The sequence below is a fragment of the Drosophila mauritiana genome, unplaced genomic scaffold (assembly GCF_004382145.1).
Source record: "Drosophila mauritiana strain mau12 unplaced genomic scaffold, ASM438214v1 U_333, whole genome shotgun sequence".
In the NCBI taxonomy this organism is placed as follows: Eukaryota; Metazoa; Arthropoda; class Insecta; order Diptera; family Drosophilidae; genus Drosophila; species Drosophila mauritiana.
The window spans coordinates 18,770-33,900 of record NW_022881469.1 but is presented as its reverse complement, the minus strand read 5'-3'; the positions used below and the strand labels follow the sequence as shown (position 1 = coordinate 33,900).

The 15,131-nt window shown below is 38.1% G+C and overlaps 1 non-coding gene across 1 annotated transcript; it reads right to left on the bottom strand.

The window, feature by feature from the left end:
* Positions 1–3,760: 3,760 nt before the first annotated feature.
* Positions 3,761–7,606, bottom strand: LOC117149803. Its single transcript, XR_004460529.1, has one exon. It is a non-coding gene; the product is annotated as a large subunit ribosomal RNA (ribosomal RNA).
* Positions 7,607–15,131: the final 7,525 nt, after the last annotated feature.

The window sequence follows — 15,131 nt, the reverse complement described above, 5'->3', positions numbered from 1 at the left end:
TCTCTTATATATTAAGAGATTATAGGAACATTTCATTTTTTTTCCATTATTCATATATAATATGATTATTTTTTTTTTTTTTTTTTTTTTTTTTTTTTTTTTTTCCCTTAATAAATACTTTTTTTTTTTTTTTTTTTTTTTTTTTTTTTTTTTTTTTTTTTTTTTTTTTTTTTTATACATATAATAATTAATCATTTTCATATGTATATTATTTAATTTACTCATATTATTGCCAAAATCATATGAATACATAAGTTTTGAACAATATGAGAGGTCGGCAACCACTGCCTACCTATAGTAGTTTTTGAACCCTCTGTCGTAATTCCGGTCGTTTACACTACTATACCCTCTCACTATAATGGCTTTTCTCTATAATACTAAGAGAATGTGGGATATTTTCAGCATTTTTTCCCTTATACATATAATAATTAATCATTTTCATATGTATATTATTTAATTTACTCATATTATTGCCAAAATCATATGAATACATAAGTTTTGAACAATATGAGAGGTCGGCAACCACTGCCTACCTATAGTAGTTTTGAACCCTCTGTCGTAATTCCGGTCGTTTACACTACTATACCCTCTCACTATAATGGCTTTTCTCTATAATACTAAGAGAATGTGGGATATTTTCAGCATTTTTTCCCTTATACATATAATAATTAATATTTTCATATGTATATTATTTAATTTACTCATATTATTGCCAAAATCATATGAATACATAAGTTTTGAACAATATGAGAGGTCGGCAACCACTGCCTACCTATAGTAGTTTTTGAACCCTCTGTCGTAATTCCGGTCGTTTACACTACTATACCTCTCACTATAATGGCTTTTCTCTATAATACTAAGAGAATGTGGATATTTTCAGCATTTTTTCCCTTATACATATAATAATTAATATTTTCATATGTATATTATTTAATTTACTCATATAATTGCCAAAATCATATGAATACATAAGTTTTGAACAATATGAGAGGTCGGCAACCACTGCCTACCTATAGTAGTTTTTGAACCCTCTGTCGTAATTCCGGTCGTTTACACTACTATACCCTCTCACTATAATGGCTTTTCTCTATAATACTAAGAGAATGTGGGATATTTCAGCATTTTTTCCCTTATACATATAATAATTAATAATTTTCATATGTATATTATTTAATTTACTCATATAATTGCCAAAATCATATGAATACATAAGTTTTGAACAATATGAGAGGTCGGCAACCACTGCCTACCTATAGTAGTTTTTGAACCCTCTGTCGTAATTCCGGTCGTTTACACTACTATACCCTCTCACATAATTAATGGCATTTTTCTATTTTTTTTTTTCTCATATTATGAAAACATATAAATAAATAATAAAATATCAGATAAAATTTTCCATAATATAAATAATAAATATAATCACATTTTCCTATAATACTAAGATAATTGGGAATATTTTTTTTTTTTTTATTTATTATTTTTTTTATTTATAATACATATTTAACAATATCATGGCATTTCTCTTTCCTCTATAATACTAAAAATGTGGATATTTTCAGCATTTTTTCCCTTATACATATAATAATTAATAATTTTCATATGTATATTATTTAATTTACTCATATTATTGCCAAAAATCATATGAATACATAAGTTTTGAACAATATGAGAGGTCGGCAACCACTGCCTACCTATAGTAGTTTTTGAACCCTCTGTCGTAATTCCGGTCGTTTACACTACTATACCCTCTCACTATAATGGCTTTTCTCTATAATACTAAGAGAATGTGGGAATATTTCAGCATTTTTTCCCCTATACATATAATAATTAATAATTTCATATGTATATTATTTAATTTACTCATATAATTGCCAAAATCATATGAATACATAAGTTTTGAACAATATGAGAGGTCGGCAACCACTGCCTACCTATAGTAGTTTTTGAACCCTCTGTCGTAATTCCGGTCGTTTACACTACTATACCCTCTCACTATAATGGCTTTTCTCTATAATACTAAGAGAATGTGGGAATATTTCAGCATTTTTTCCCCCTATACATATAATAATTAATAATTTTCATATGTATATTATTTAATTTACTCATATTATTGCCAAAATCATATAAATACATAAGTTTTGAACAATATCAGAGGTCGGCAACGGTCTTTCCTCTATAATACTAAGATAATATGGGAATATTTCAGCATTTTTTCCCTTATACATATAATAATTAATCATTTTCATATGTATATTATTTAATTTACTCGTATAATTGCCAAAATCCTATGAAGACATAAGAGAATACAATATGAGAGGTCGGCGCAACCATAATATAGTAGTTGATGACGAGGTGTTTGGCAACTTGATACAATTCTTTAAAAAGTCTTTATATTAATTATATGATAGGGACAATATCATATGCGTCACTAAATTGATGACGAGGTGTTTGGCAACGTGACACAAATCATTAAAGTCTTTATATTAATTATATGATAGAGACAATATCATATGCGTCACTAAATTGATGACGAGGTATTTGGCAACTTGATAGAATTCTTTAAAGTCTTTATATCAAAAATTATATGATAGGGACAATATCATATGCGTCACTAAATTGATGACGAGGTGTTTGGCAACTTGACACAATTCATTAAAGTCTTTATATTAATTATATGATAGAGACAATATCATATGCGTCACTAAATTGATGACGAGGTATTTGGCAACTTGATATAATTCTTTAAAGTCTTTATATCAAATATTATATGATAGGGACAATATCATATGCGTCACTAAATTGATGACGAGGTGTTTGGCAACTTGACACAATTCATTAAAGTCTTTATATTAATTATATGATAGGGACAATATCATATGCGTCACTAAATTGATGACGAGGTATTTGGCAACTTGATACAATTCTTTAAAGTTTTTATATCAAAAATTATATGATAGGGACAATATCATATGCGTCACTAAATTGATGACGAGGTGTTTGGCAACTTGACACAATTCATTAAAGTCTTTATATTAATTATATGATAGGGACAATATCATATGCGTCACTAAATTGATGACGAGGTATTTGGCAACTTGATACAATTCTTTAAAGTTTTTATATCAAAAATTATATGATAGGGACAATATCATATGCGTCACTAAATTGATGACGAGGTGTTTGGCAACTTGACACAATTCATTAAAGTCTTTATATTAATTATATGATAGAGACAATATCATATGCGTCACTAAATTGATGACGAGGTATTTGGCAACTTGATATAATTCTTTAAAGTCTTTATATCAAAAATTATATGATAGGGACAATATCATATGCGTCACTAAATTGATGACGAGGTGTTTGGCAACTTGACACAATTCATTAAAGTCTTTATATTAATTATATGATAGGGACAATATCATATGCGTCACTAAATTGATGACGAGGTATTTGGCAACTTGATACAATTCTTTAAAGTTTTTATATCAAAAATTATATGATAGGGACAATATCATATGCGTCACTAAATTGATGACGAGGTGTTTGGCAACTTGACACAATTCATTAAAGTCTTTATATTAATTATATGATAGGGACAATATCATATGCGTCACTAAATTGATGACGAGGTATTTGGCAACGTGATAGAATTCTTTAAAGTCTTTATATCAAAAATTATATGATAGGGACAATATCATATGCGTCACTAAATTGATGACGAGGTGTTTGTTTGGCTACAGGAAAAATCATTTATTTATCGAATCATCAAGCAAAGGATAAGCTTCAGTGGATCGCAGTATGGCAGCTGCTCAACCACTTACAACACCTTGCCTGTTACAAAAGTCGTTTACAATTGATTCTAGGCTTTGTCATTGTATTAAATAATGCTTTTATATGTAACTAGCGCGGCATCAGGTGATCGAAGATCCTCCTAATTTACTATGTTACAAATTACATTGGCATCACATCCATTGTCGTTTATAAAATAAATTATAAACTTTAAATGGTTTAGAAGCCATACAATGCAAATTGCCCCTTATTTATCATTGCAGTCCAGCACGGATACGACCTTAGAGGCGTTCAGGCATAATCCAACGGACGTAGCGTCATACCACTGTTCGCTCGAACAAGTATTGTGCCATTGGTCCGTACCTGCGGTTCCTCTCGTACTACGCAGGAATGCTGTCGCAACAACGTTTTGTCATTAGTAGGGTAAAACTAACCTGTCTCACGACGGTCTAAACCCAGCTCACGTTCCCTTGCATGGGTGAACAATCCAACGCTTGGTGAATTTTGCTTCACAATGATAGGAAGAGCCGACATCGAAGGATCAAAAAGCGACGTCGCTATGAACGCTTGGCCGCCACAAGCCAGTTATCCCTATGGTAACTTTTCTGACACCTCTTGTTAAAAACTCTTTAAACCAAAAGGATCGATAGGCCGAGCTTTTGCTGTCCCTGTGTGTACTGAACACCGAGATCAAGTCAGCATTTGCCCTTTTGCTCTATGTGTGGTTTCTGTCCGCACTGAGCTGGCCTTGGGACACCTCCGTTATTATTTGAGAGATGTACCGCCCCAGTCAAACTCCCTACCTGGCAATGTCCTTGAATTGGATCATACCTGAGTAATTGGAGTTATACCAAATTTTCAAATCAAAAATACATAAATGCATCGTTTTATTAAAGAATTTGTTTGCGATTATATAACAAACTCGTGATACTTTGATCAAGAAGCTTGCATCAAAACCCAATACCATAAGATATAATAAATATATCCGTATAATGGCTAGGAAATGATACACGTTCCATTTAATCAAGTAAGTAAGGAAACAATAAGAGTAGTGGTATTTCATTGACGATACCAAACCGAGGTCTAATATCTCCCACTTATTCTACACCTCTTATGTCTCCTTACACTGCCAGATTAGAGTCAAGCTCAAAAGGGTCTTCTTTCCCCGCTAATTATTCCAAGCCCGTTCCCTTGGCTGTGGTTTCGCTAGATAGTAGATAGGGACAGTAGGAATCTCGTTAATCCATTCATGCGCGTCACTAATTAGATGACGAGGCATTTGGCTACCTTAAGAGAGTCATAGTTACTCCCGCCGTTGACCCGCGCTTACTTGAATTTCTTCACTTTGACATTCAGAGCACTGGGCAGAAATCACATTGTGTCAACACCCGCTAGGGCCATCACAATGCTTTGTTTTAATTAGACAGTCGGATTCCCCAAGTCCGTGCCAGTTCTGAATTGATTGTTAATTGATAATCGTTATAATTGATAAGAACTAATTGGTTTAACCCAAATAGTATTCTTAAAAATTTTAGCAAGAAAGTTCCACAATTGGCTACGTAACTAAACTATCCGGGGAACAAGTAACTAACATAAATGCTAGAAACTCTATTTACCCAGAACGAGCACATAAACCATGTTATTGTTTCCCAATCAAGCCCGACTATCTCAATCTTCAGAGCCAATCCTTATCCCGAAGTTACGGATCTAATTTGCCGACTTCCCTTACCTACATTATTCTATCGACTAGAGACTCTTCACCTTGGAGACCAGCTGCGGATATTGGTACGGCCTGTTGAGAAGTTTGCGTGTCCCCACCATAAATTTTCAAGGTCCGAGGAGAAAATATCGACACAACAGTATATGTCATGCTCTTCTAGCCCATCTACCATATCTCTCTGCGAAAGACTTCCATGGTAGTACGGCTATAAAACAGAAAAGAAAACTCTTCCGATATCTCTCGACGGCTTCTTTATGGTCGTTCCTGTTGCCAGGATGAGCACGAGGCCCATATTTAATAACAAACGGATACTCAACAGGTTACGGAATTGGAACCGTATTCCCTTTCGTTCAAAATTATTCAAGTGTATTATATTCGCTTTGTTTATATAGTTAGGCATTTTTGTTTTACTTGAAAATTTTCGGCTTTCGCCTTGAACTTAGGACCGACTAACTCGTGATCAACCACTGTTCACACGAAACCCTTCTCCACTTCAGTCCTCCAAGGTCTCATTCGATTATTTGCTACTACCACCAAGATCTGTACCAATGGCAGCTCCATGCAGGCTTACGCCAAACACTTCTACGCATACCATTGTACCTTCCTACTCACTAAAGTTTCAAAATTTATATCACAAGTAATATAAATCATCTACTTTAGCGGTAATGTATAGGTATACAACTTAAGCGCCATCCATTTTAAGGGCTAGTTGCTTCGGCAGGTGAGTTGTTACACACTCCTTAGCGGATTTCGACTTCCATGATCACCGTCCTGCTGTTTTAAGCAACCAACGCCTTTCATGGTATCTGCATGAGTTGTTAATTTGGGCACCGTAACATTACGTTTGGTTCATCCCACAGCGCCAGTTCTGCTTACCAAAAGTGGCCCACTGGGCACATTATATCATAACCTTGAACTTCATATCAAGAAAGTTAAGGTTCTTACCCATTTAAAGTTTGAGAATAGGTTAAGATCGTTTCGACCCTAAGGCCTCTAATCATTCGCTTTACCAGATAAGATTATTTTATATAATATTAAAATGCACCAGCTATCCTGAGGGAAACTTCGGAAGGAACCAGCTACTAGATGGTTCGATTGGTCTTTCGCCCCTATACTCAATTCTGACAATCGATTTGCACGTCAGAACTGTTTCGGTCTTCCATCAGGGTTTCCCCTGACTTCAACCTGATCAAGTATAGTTCACCATCTTTCGGGTCACAGCATATATGCTCAAGGTACGTTCCAGTTAGAGGCATAAATAATATAAATATACATTATACATAACTATATAGAACGCCCCGGGATTGTGTTAATTAGCTATAAATAGCTAAAAAACTAATCCCATTATTAGTCAAGTTAATTACGCTATTAGGTTTACATCCCAATAACTTGCACATATGTTAGACTCCTTGGTCCGTGTTTCAAGACGGGTCCCGAAGGTATCCTGAATCTTTCGCATTGTTAATCATACAAGAGCATATAATAAACACAAAAATCAATGATAATTATGCCATTATATAATTCCGAAAAATTAACGCTCTGTAATAATATAAATCTATCAGCACTTTATCAAATTAATAACATTTATTCTGTGTTAAAATGCAAGCAATTTAATTGGAATAAACTATAAGTTATATTTTATGATAAATTTGGGATATGCTAATAGATTACAATGTCCTTATATGGAAAAAATGCACATTATTCTTAATAATATTATTTAAATATTACAATTTTAATGATGAATTTTCCATAACGGATATTCAGGTTCATCGGGCTTAACCTCTAAGCAGTTTCACGTACTGTTTAACTCTCTATTCAGAGTTCTTTTCAACTTTCCCTCACGGTACTTGTTTACTATCGGTCTCATGGTTATATTTAGTTTTAGATGGAGTTTACCACCCACTTAGTGCTGCACTATCAAGCAACACGACTCTTTGGAAACATCATCTAGTAATCATTAACGTTATACGGGCCTGGCACCCTCTATGGGTAAATGGCCTCATTTAAGAAGGACTTAAATCATTAATTTCTCATACTAGAATATTTTTTTTTTTTTTTTTTTTAGCGTGCGTTTATTTATTTAAAATCTGTCCTAGTGGACAATAATTAAATGGTTTTGCGGGGGAACATTAGCTTAAGGGATACTATTGTACATGTATTTGTGGCGGGTTTTATATGTGTTGTCTATTGTTGTGGAAGATCGAGAGGGTGTCTCCTCATGAGACGTCTGCTTGTTTGGCTATTGTCTAACAGGTTGGTGGCGAGGTGGTTAGGGTGGTTTTCGAGCCTTTTCAGGTATCTCTCGCTGAGCCTGGAGATTTCATCAGCGACTTGTGGGATTCCAAGTTCCCTATGTATGGCGACATTCTCGTGGTAGGGATGCGCATTACAGGCAATTCTCAAGCACCTATTCTGGAACCGCTGTATACGCAGGCGATTCGTGTGGCTTGCCGTGCCCCATAGCTGTATCCCGTAGGTCCAGATGGGCTTGAGAATTGCCTTGTACACCAGGATTTTGTGGTTCTGCCTTAGCTTGGACCCTCTCCCAATAAGCCAATGCATCTGCCTCAGACGCGCATCGGCCTGTATGCGTTTGCTGACGATGTGGGGACGCCAAGTGAGCCTGCGGTCCAGGGTAAGTCCTAGGTACTTGGGTGCGGGTGCGTTGGGAATGATGACTCCGTTTAGCGTGACCGGTGGGCAGTCTCCTCTCCTTAGTGCAAATGTTGTTTGGGTAGATTTTTCCGCGTTCACTACGATGTTCCACCTGCTGAGCCAGGGATGTAGCGCGTCCATTTGCCTTTGGATTGTTTCGGAGGCTTCTCGTGGGTCGGATGAGGAGGCGAGGAAAGCCGTGTCATCTGCATAAGTCGCTATAGTTAGGTTCCTGGAGGGGATTATGGGAAGGTCTGCGGTGTAAAGGGTGTACAGTATTGGTCCGAGCACACTGCCTTGCGGAACTCCAGCTCTGATCAGTCTGGGTAGGCTTATTGCACTTCCGCATCTGACTTGGAATGCTCTTCCCTCAGTGTAGGATTTGAGGAGGGTAAAATGGGGGCTTGGGAGGTAGGATTTGAGTTTATGGAGGAGTCCAGGATGCCAAACTCTGTCGAATGCCTGCTTCACGTCGAGCATTACAGCGCAGCAGTATTTCTTTTGCTCGAATGCCTCGAGGATCCGTTCGACTAGCCGGTGGCATTGCTCTGGTGTTCCGTGGGAGCGCCTGAAGCCAAACTGGTGATCGGGGATCAAACCAGCCTCATCCAGTACTGGCAATACTCTGCGCAAAAATACTCTTTCGAGTATTTTGGAGAGGATTGCCAGCAAACTAATCGGACGATAGGAGGCGAGATTGGCTTCAGGCTTACCAGGCTTGAGGAGGACAATAACCTCTGCTCTTTTCCACTCTTCCGGGAAGTACCCTAGCCGGAAGCAGCTGTTGTAAATGCTGGCCAGCATTTGTGTGCAGCGGAATGGGAGCATTTTTAGGGCCGCCGCATCTATACGATCCAGGCCTGGAGATTTGTTGTTCTTCAGTAGAGCAATCTCCTGCGCAACTTCCTCAGGGTCGACTGGTTCCAACGGGGGACCGGGAGAGCTTGGGCTATTGAGAAACCGGGCTGTTTCAGCATGTTCTTCGGCAGTGCAGCAGTCGAACGGAGAGAAGGCGTTGTAAAGGTGTTCGGCGAAAGCTTCTGCTCTTTCAGCATCCGAACGGCACCAGGATCCATCTGCTTTGCGCACTGCGGAAACCTTTTTGGCTGGTCGTTTAATGTGGCGGGTGACGTTCCACAGATTGTGGTCTGGGTCCCCGGGAGAGAGTTCCTCGAGGAATCTGAGGAAGGAGTCCTGGCGTAGGCTGGAGATCTTGTCCTTCAACTCCTTTGTGGCGTGATTGAGCGCTGTTTTGTCTCTTGGATTGCGCGTCAAGAACCAAACTCTCCTGAGACGCCTCTTCTCAGTCACGAGTGCCGCAATTTCCGGGGACCAGAGGTGGAGGTCCCTGCTAGGTGTTCTCGCAGTCTTTGGTGGCGGTGGGCTTGCGAATTCCGCAGCGTTTTGCATCTGCCTGGTGAGATTCCCGATAGCTTCATCAATGTTCCTGGGTGTGTTGAGGATGGGGTTCGGATTGACGGTGGAGAGCATCCAGGACGCGAACTTGGCGGCGTCGGTATATTTTCCAGTGAGCCTTCTGAGCGGGGTTTTCCTGAGGACTGGCGTGTTGATTAGCACGTTTATTGCACAGTGGTCTGACAGGAGATCAGCATTTGTTGTGCAGCTGATCTTCGCATGCCCTATGCCTTTCGACACAGCAAAGTCCAGTAGGTCTGGAGTCTTGAGGGGATTCGTTGGCCAGTGAGTGGGCTCGCCAGTGGAGTGGCAGTCCAGTCGGTGGCGTTGCAGGTACCCAAACAGAGTTTTCCCTTTGGGGTTGTTGGCGCGCGATCCCCACCAAGAATGTTTGGCGTTATAATCTCCAGCTGCTATGAAGCGGGGCCCAAAATGCTCGAAGAACTCACTGAGGTGAGATGCTGTTATGCGGTATCTGGGGGGAAAGTAGACCGCTCCAATGTCTAAATCTCCTTGCGGGCTGACAATCCTGATGACAGGACATTGTGCCCAGTCTTGCTGAAACGCGGGCAGCTCTAGGTATTGAATACCGCTCCTGATGAGGATGGCTGCTCCACCGCGTGCTCTGCCAGAAGGATGGTCTGCATGGATGAGGTCATATCCGCTGATATTAAAGTGGGATCTGGGGGAGAAGTGGGTTTCGGCTACGAGTAGGATATCGATCTGGTGGGTCTTCAGATGGTGCTCGACTATGGCCTTGCTGTTCTGCAGGCCGTTCGCATTCCAGACGACTAGGTGGAGCTTTAGTTGCATGACTTGCTGTTGAGAATGGTGGCCACCAGCTGTGTCATCTGGGTGAACATGCGCTCCATCATCCTTTCCATCATTCCTTCCATGCGAGCGAACATCGCTTCTATCTGACCGGAGTGTGGGGTTTCTGTTTGGGTTTGGACTGGGGTTGTGGGATTCTGCGGTGCTGCGTGCACTCCGTTGAGGGCGTCTCGGTAGCTCCTGCCAGAGGTGACGTTTGGTGATGCCACGGGCGGCGCCTTGTTAGCATTAGCGACGGGCCTTGTTTTCGGAGCAGCGAGTGCTTTGGCCCTTTTGTATGCAGGGCATCCCTTGAAAGACGCAGGATGGTCCGCCTGGCAGTGGAAGCAGCACGCTTTGTCGTCCTCCCTCTTCTCACATGCCCTCGATTCGTGAGGGCCTCCACACTTTACACATCGGTATTCCAGGAAGCAGTAACGCTGTGTATGACCGAATCCTTGGCACCTGAAGCATTGAGGCACGTCGTTGAACTTCTGCGGCGGTTCAATGGTTACTACCGACCTGCAGATCCGCTTGACTTGGTAGACGTCTTTGTTGTTGCTGGAAGGCTCCAGGTTGGCGAAGAATATTCCCAGCGGTTCTTTAGTTCTTCTGCCAATGGGATTGTGCAGATCTCTAACAGCGTGCCCTTGTCTGCGAAGGTCTTCAATGATTTCCTCACGATCGGTGGAGTGGTGGAGTCCTTTGATGACAACCTTGTATGCACGTTCATCTTTCGGCTGGAAAGTCCGATGCCTCTTGTTTTGGGCCACAAGTTGGAGACGCAGAGCTGTATAGGACTCTTTGTCCGGCATCATGACACGTACGTTGTTGCCATTCACGGTCTTGTAGGTAAAATTGTTCTTCGGGCCTACAAGAGTCGTGATCATCTTGACGAGTGCCGAGATGTTGGTCACATCGGGGATAAAAATCGGAGGTGGCTTGATGGTCTTCGGGGTGGGCTTTGGTTTCTCGGGGGTCTTGGGCTTGGAATCGTCTTTAGGTCCGGGTTCGTCATCAGAGCTCTCTTGGTCGTACTCGTCTTCTTCGGTCGAGAGTAAAGCGAAGGCGTTGTTGGCGAGCTTCTTGCGCAGAGCTGCGCTAGTGCTTGGCTTATCTTCCAGCTCCTCTCCCTGTGCTTTCTTTGCCGGTTTTCGCTTTATCTCGCCCGGCTCTGTATGCGAGGTGCTTCCCTCGCTGCTGGAGCTGCTCTTGCGTGTTCTCAGAGCCTTTTTGCGTGGTGTTGTTCCAAGCTTGTGGGTGCGCGGGGGGGCCTGCCAGTCCATCTTCTCCAAAGTTGATAAGGAGTGAGGAGGGGGGGGGGGGGGGAAGCTGGGCACCGTAAGCCGGTGAGCCAGGCAGCACGTGGCTGCTGCTTTGCAATTATACCGCTGCTTCGAGCACTGGGTTTTTTGCGCTGATAACACGCACACTCGGGTGTGCGATGGTGTTAGTGCGAACTACCGTTAGGTACGTTGGCTGGGCCAATCAAAACGCGCGACAAGATCACGCGACGCGAAGTGGCTGGGCACAAGTAACGGGACTTACAACTGTGAACAATTTGCTAACAATTTGCTGTCGATCCGCAGGCACGTCTGCACTCGTCGAGTGTTCGATCGCGACTGATCAATTTAGTGACGCATATGATATTGTCCCTATCATATAATTAATATAAAGACTTTTTAAAGAATTGTATCAAGTTGCCAAACACCTCGTCATCAACTACTATATTATGGTTGCGCCGACCTCTCATATTGTATTCTCTTATGTCTTCATAGGATTTTGGCAATTATACGAGTAAATTAAATAATATACATATGAAAATGATTAATTATTATATGTATAAGGGAAAAAATGCTGAAATATTCCCATATTATCTTAGTATTATAGAGGAAAGACCGTTGCCGACCTCTGATATTGTTCAAAACTTATGTATTTATATGATTTTGGCAATTATATGAGTAAATTAAATAATATACATATAAAATGATTAAATATTATATGTATAAATGTATAAAGGAAAAAATGATGAAATATTCCCACATTATCTTAGTATTATAGAGGAAAGACCGTTGCTGACCTCTGATATTGTTCAAAACTTATGTATTTATATGATTTTGGCAATAATATGAGTAAATTAAATAATATACATATGAAAATGATTAATTATTATATGTATAAATGTATAAGGGAAAAAATGCTGAAAATATTCCCATATTATCTTAGTATTATAGAGGAAAGACCGTTGCTGACCTCTGATATTGTTCAAAACTTATGTATTTATATGATTTTGGCAATTATATGAGTAAATTAAATAATATACATATGAAAATTATTAATTATTATATGTATAGGGGAAAAAATGCTGAAATATTCCCACATTCTCTTAGTATTATAGAGAAAAGCCATTATAGTGAGAGGGTATAGTAGTGTAAACGACCGGAATTACGACAGAGGGTTCAAAAACTACTATAGGTAGGCAGTGGTTGCCGACCTCTCATATTGTTCAAAACTTATGTATTCATATGATTTTGGCAATTATATGAGTAAATTAAATAATATACATATGAAAATTATTAATTATTATATGTATAGGGGAAAAAATGCTGAAATATTCCCACATTCTCTTAGTATTATAGAGAAAAGCCATTATAGTGAGAGGGTATAGTAGTGTAAACGACCGGAATTACGACAGAGGGTTCAAAAACTACTATAGGTAGGCAGTGGTTGCCGACCTCTCATATTGTTCAAAACTTATGTATTCATATGATTTTGGCAATTATATGAGTAAATTAAATAATATACATATGAAAATTATTAATTATTATATGTATAAGGGAAAAAATGCTGAAAATATCCCACATTCTCTTAGTATAATAGAGAAAAGCCATTATAGTGAGAGGGTATAGTAGTGTAAACGACCGGAATTACGACAGAGGGTTCAAAAACTACTATAGGTAGGCAGTGGTTGCCGACCTCTCATATTGTTCAAAACTTATGTATTCATATGATTTTGGCAATAATATGAGTAAATTAAATAATATACATATGAAAATGATTAATTATTATATGTATAAGGGAAAAAATTCTGAAAATATCCCACATTCTCTTAGTATTATAGAGAAAAGCCATTATAGTGAGAGGGTATAGTAGTGTAAACGACCGGAATTACGACAGAGGGTTCAAAAACTACTATAGGTAGGCAGTGGTTGCCGACCTCTCATATTGTTCAAAACTTATGTATTCATATGATTTTGGCAATAATATGAGTAAATTAAATAATATACATATGAAAATGATTAATTATTATATGTATAAGGGAAAAAATGCTGAAAATATCCCACATTCTCTTAGTATTATAGAGAAAAGCCATTATAGTGAGAGGGTATAGTAGTGTAAACGACCGGAATTACGACAGAGGGTTCAAAAACTACTATAGGTAGGCAGTGGTTGCCGACCTCTCATATTGTTCAAAACTTATGTATTCATATGATTTTGGCAATAATATGAGTAAATTAAATAATATACATATGAAAATGATTAATTATTATATGTATAAGGGAAAAAATGCTGAAAATATCCCACATTCTCTTAGTATTATAGAGAAAAGCCATTATAGTGAGAGGGTATAGTAGTGTAAACGACCGGAATTACGACAGAGGGTTCAAAAACTACTATAGGTAGGCAGTGGTTGCCGACCTCTCATATTGTTCAAAACTTATGTATTCATATGATTTTGGCAATAATATGAGTAAATTAAATAATATACATATGAAAATGATTAATTATTATATGTATAAGGGAAAAAATAATCATATTATATATGAATAATGGAAAAAAAATGAAATGTTCCTATAATCTCTTAATATATAAGAGAATAGCCCGTATGTTGGGTGGCAAACGGAATTGAAAATACCCGCTTTGAGGACAGCGGGTTCAAAAACTACTATAGGTAGGCAGTGGTTGCCGACCTCCCGCATTATTCGAAATATTTATTTCGGATTATGTTTATATTGGTTACATACAATAAAGTATATTATTATCCGTACAAATTTGTTTCTCAGTTCTATAGAACACGGGACTTGGCTCCGCGGATAATAGGAATATACGCTTTATAGATAATATCGTTGAAACAAAAGTCAAGTTTCTATTATATATAGAATAACAAATCGTTTCCATATATTATCGTTAATTTTTGGAGGCAGGCAAATATTAATTTATTACCTGCCGTATAGTTGGATTATTATATCGTTACGGTATAATACAAATATGGATTCTTATGAAAGAAATATAAAATTATATATTAAATGTGGAAATATTATCATATGCGCTTGGTTTTATGTTATATATTACCAGAGATATATATGAAAAGAGATAAATTTTAAATTTATCTTCAAAATGCAAATGATTTAACTTAATATTTATATTGGTTAAACAAAAATTGTACATGTGTGGATACAATAATTATGTATGTTGGAAATAAAATGATATTTTATAATGAAATATGTATGTATAAAAAGATAAAATTATAGAAATATATATATTACAATAATTAGATGAAATTCTTGTTATATTGGTAAAACAAGTATAAATTAAAAATGAAAATATGGATTACGAATGCTATATAAAAATGGCCGTAATCGAATGGATTTTTTTACTTATATATTTAAAATTTTACCCAAAGGCGAAATATTGAATTTTATTCAATATAATAAAAATCATGGAATTATATAAAGTG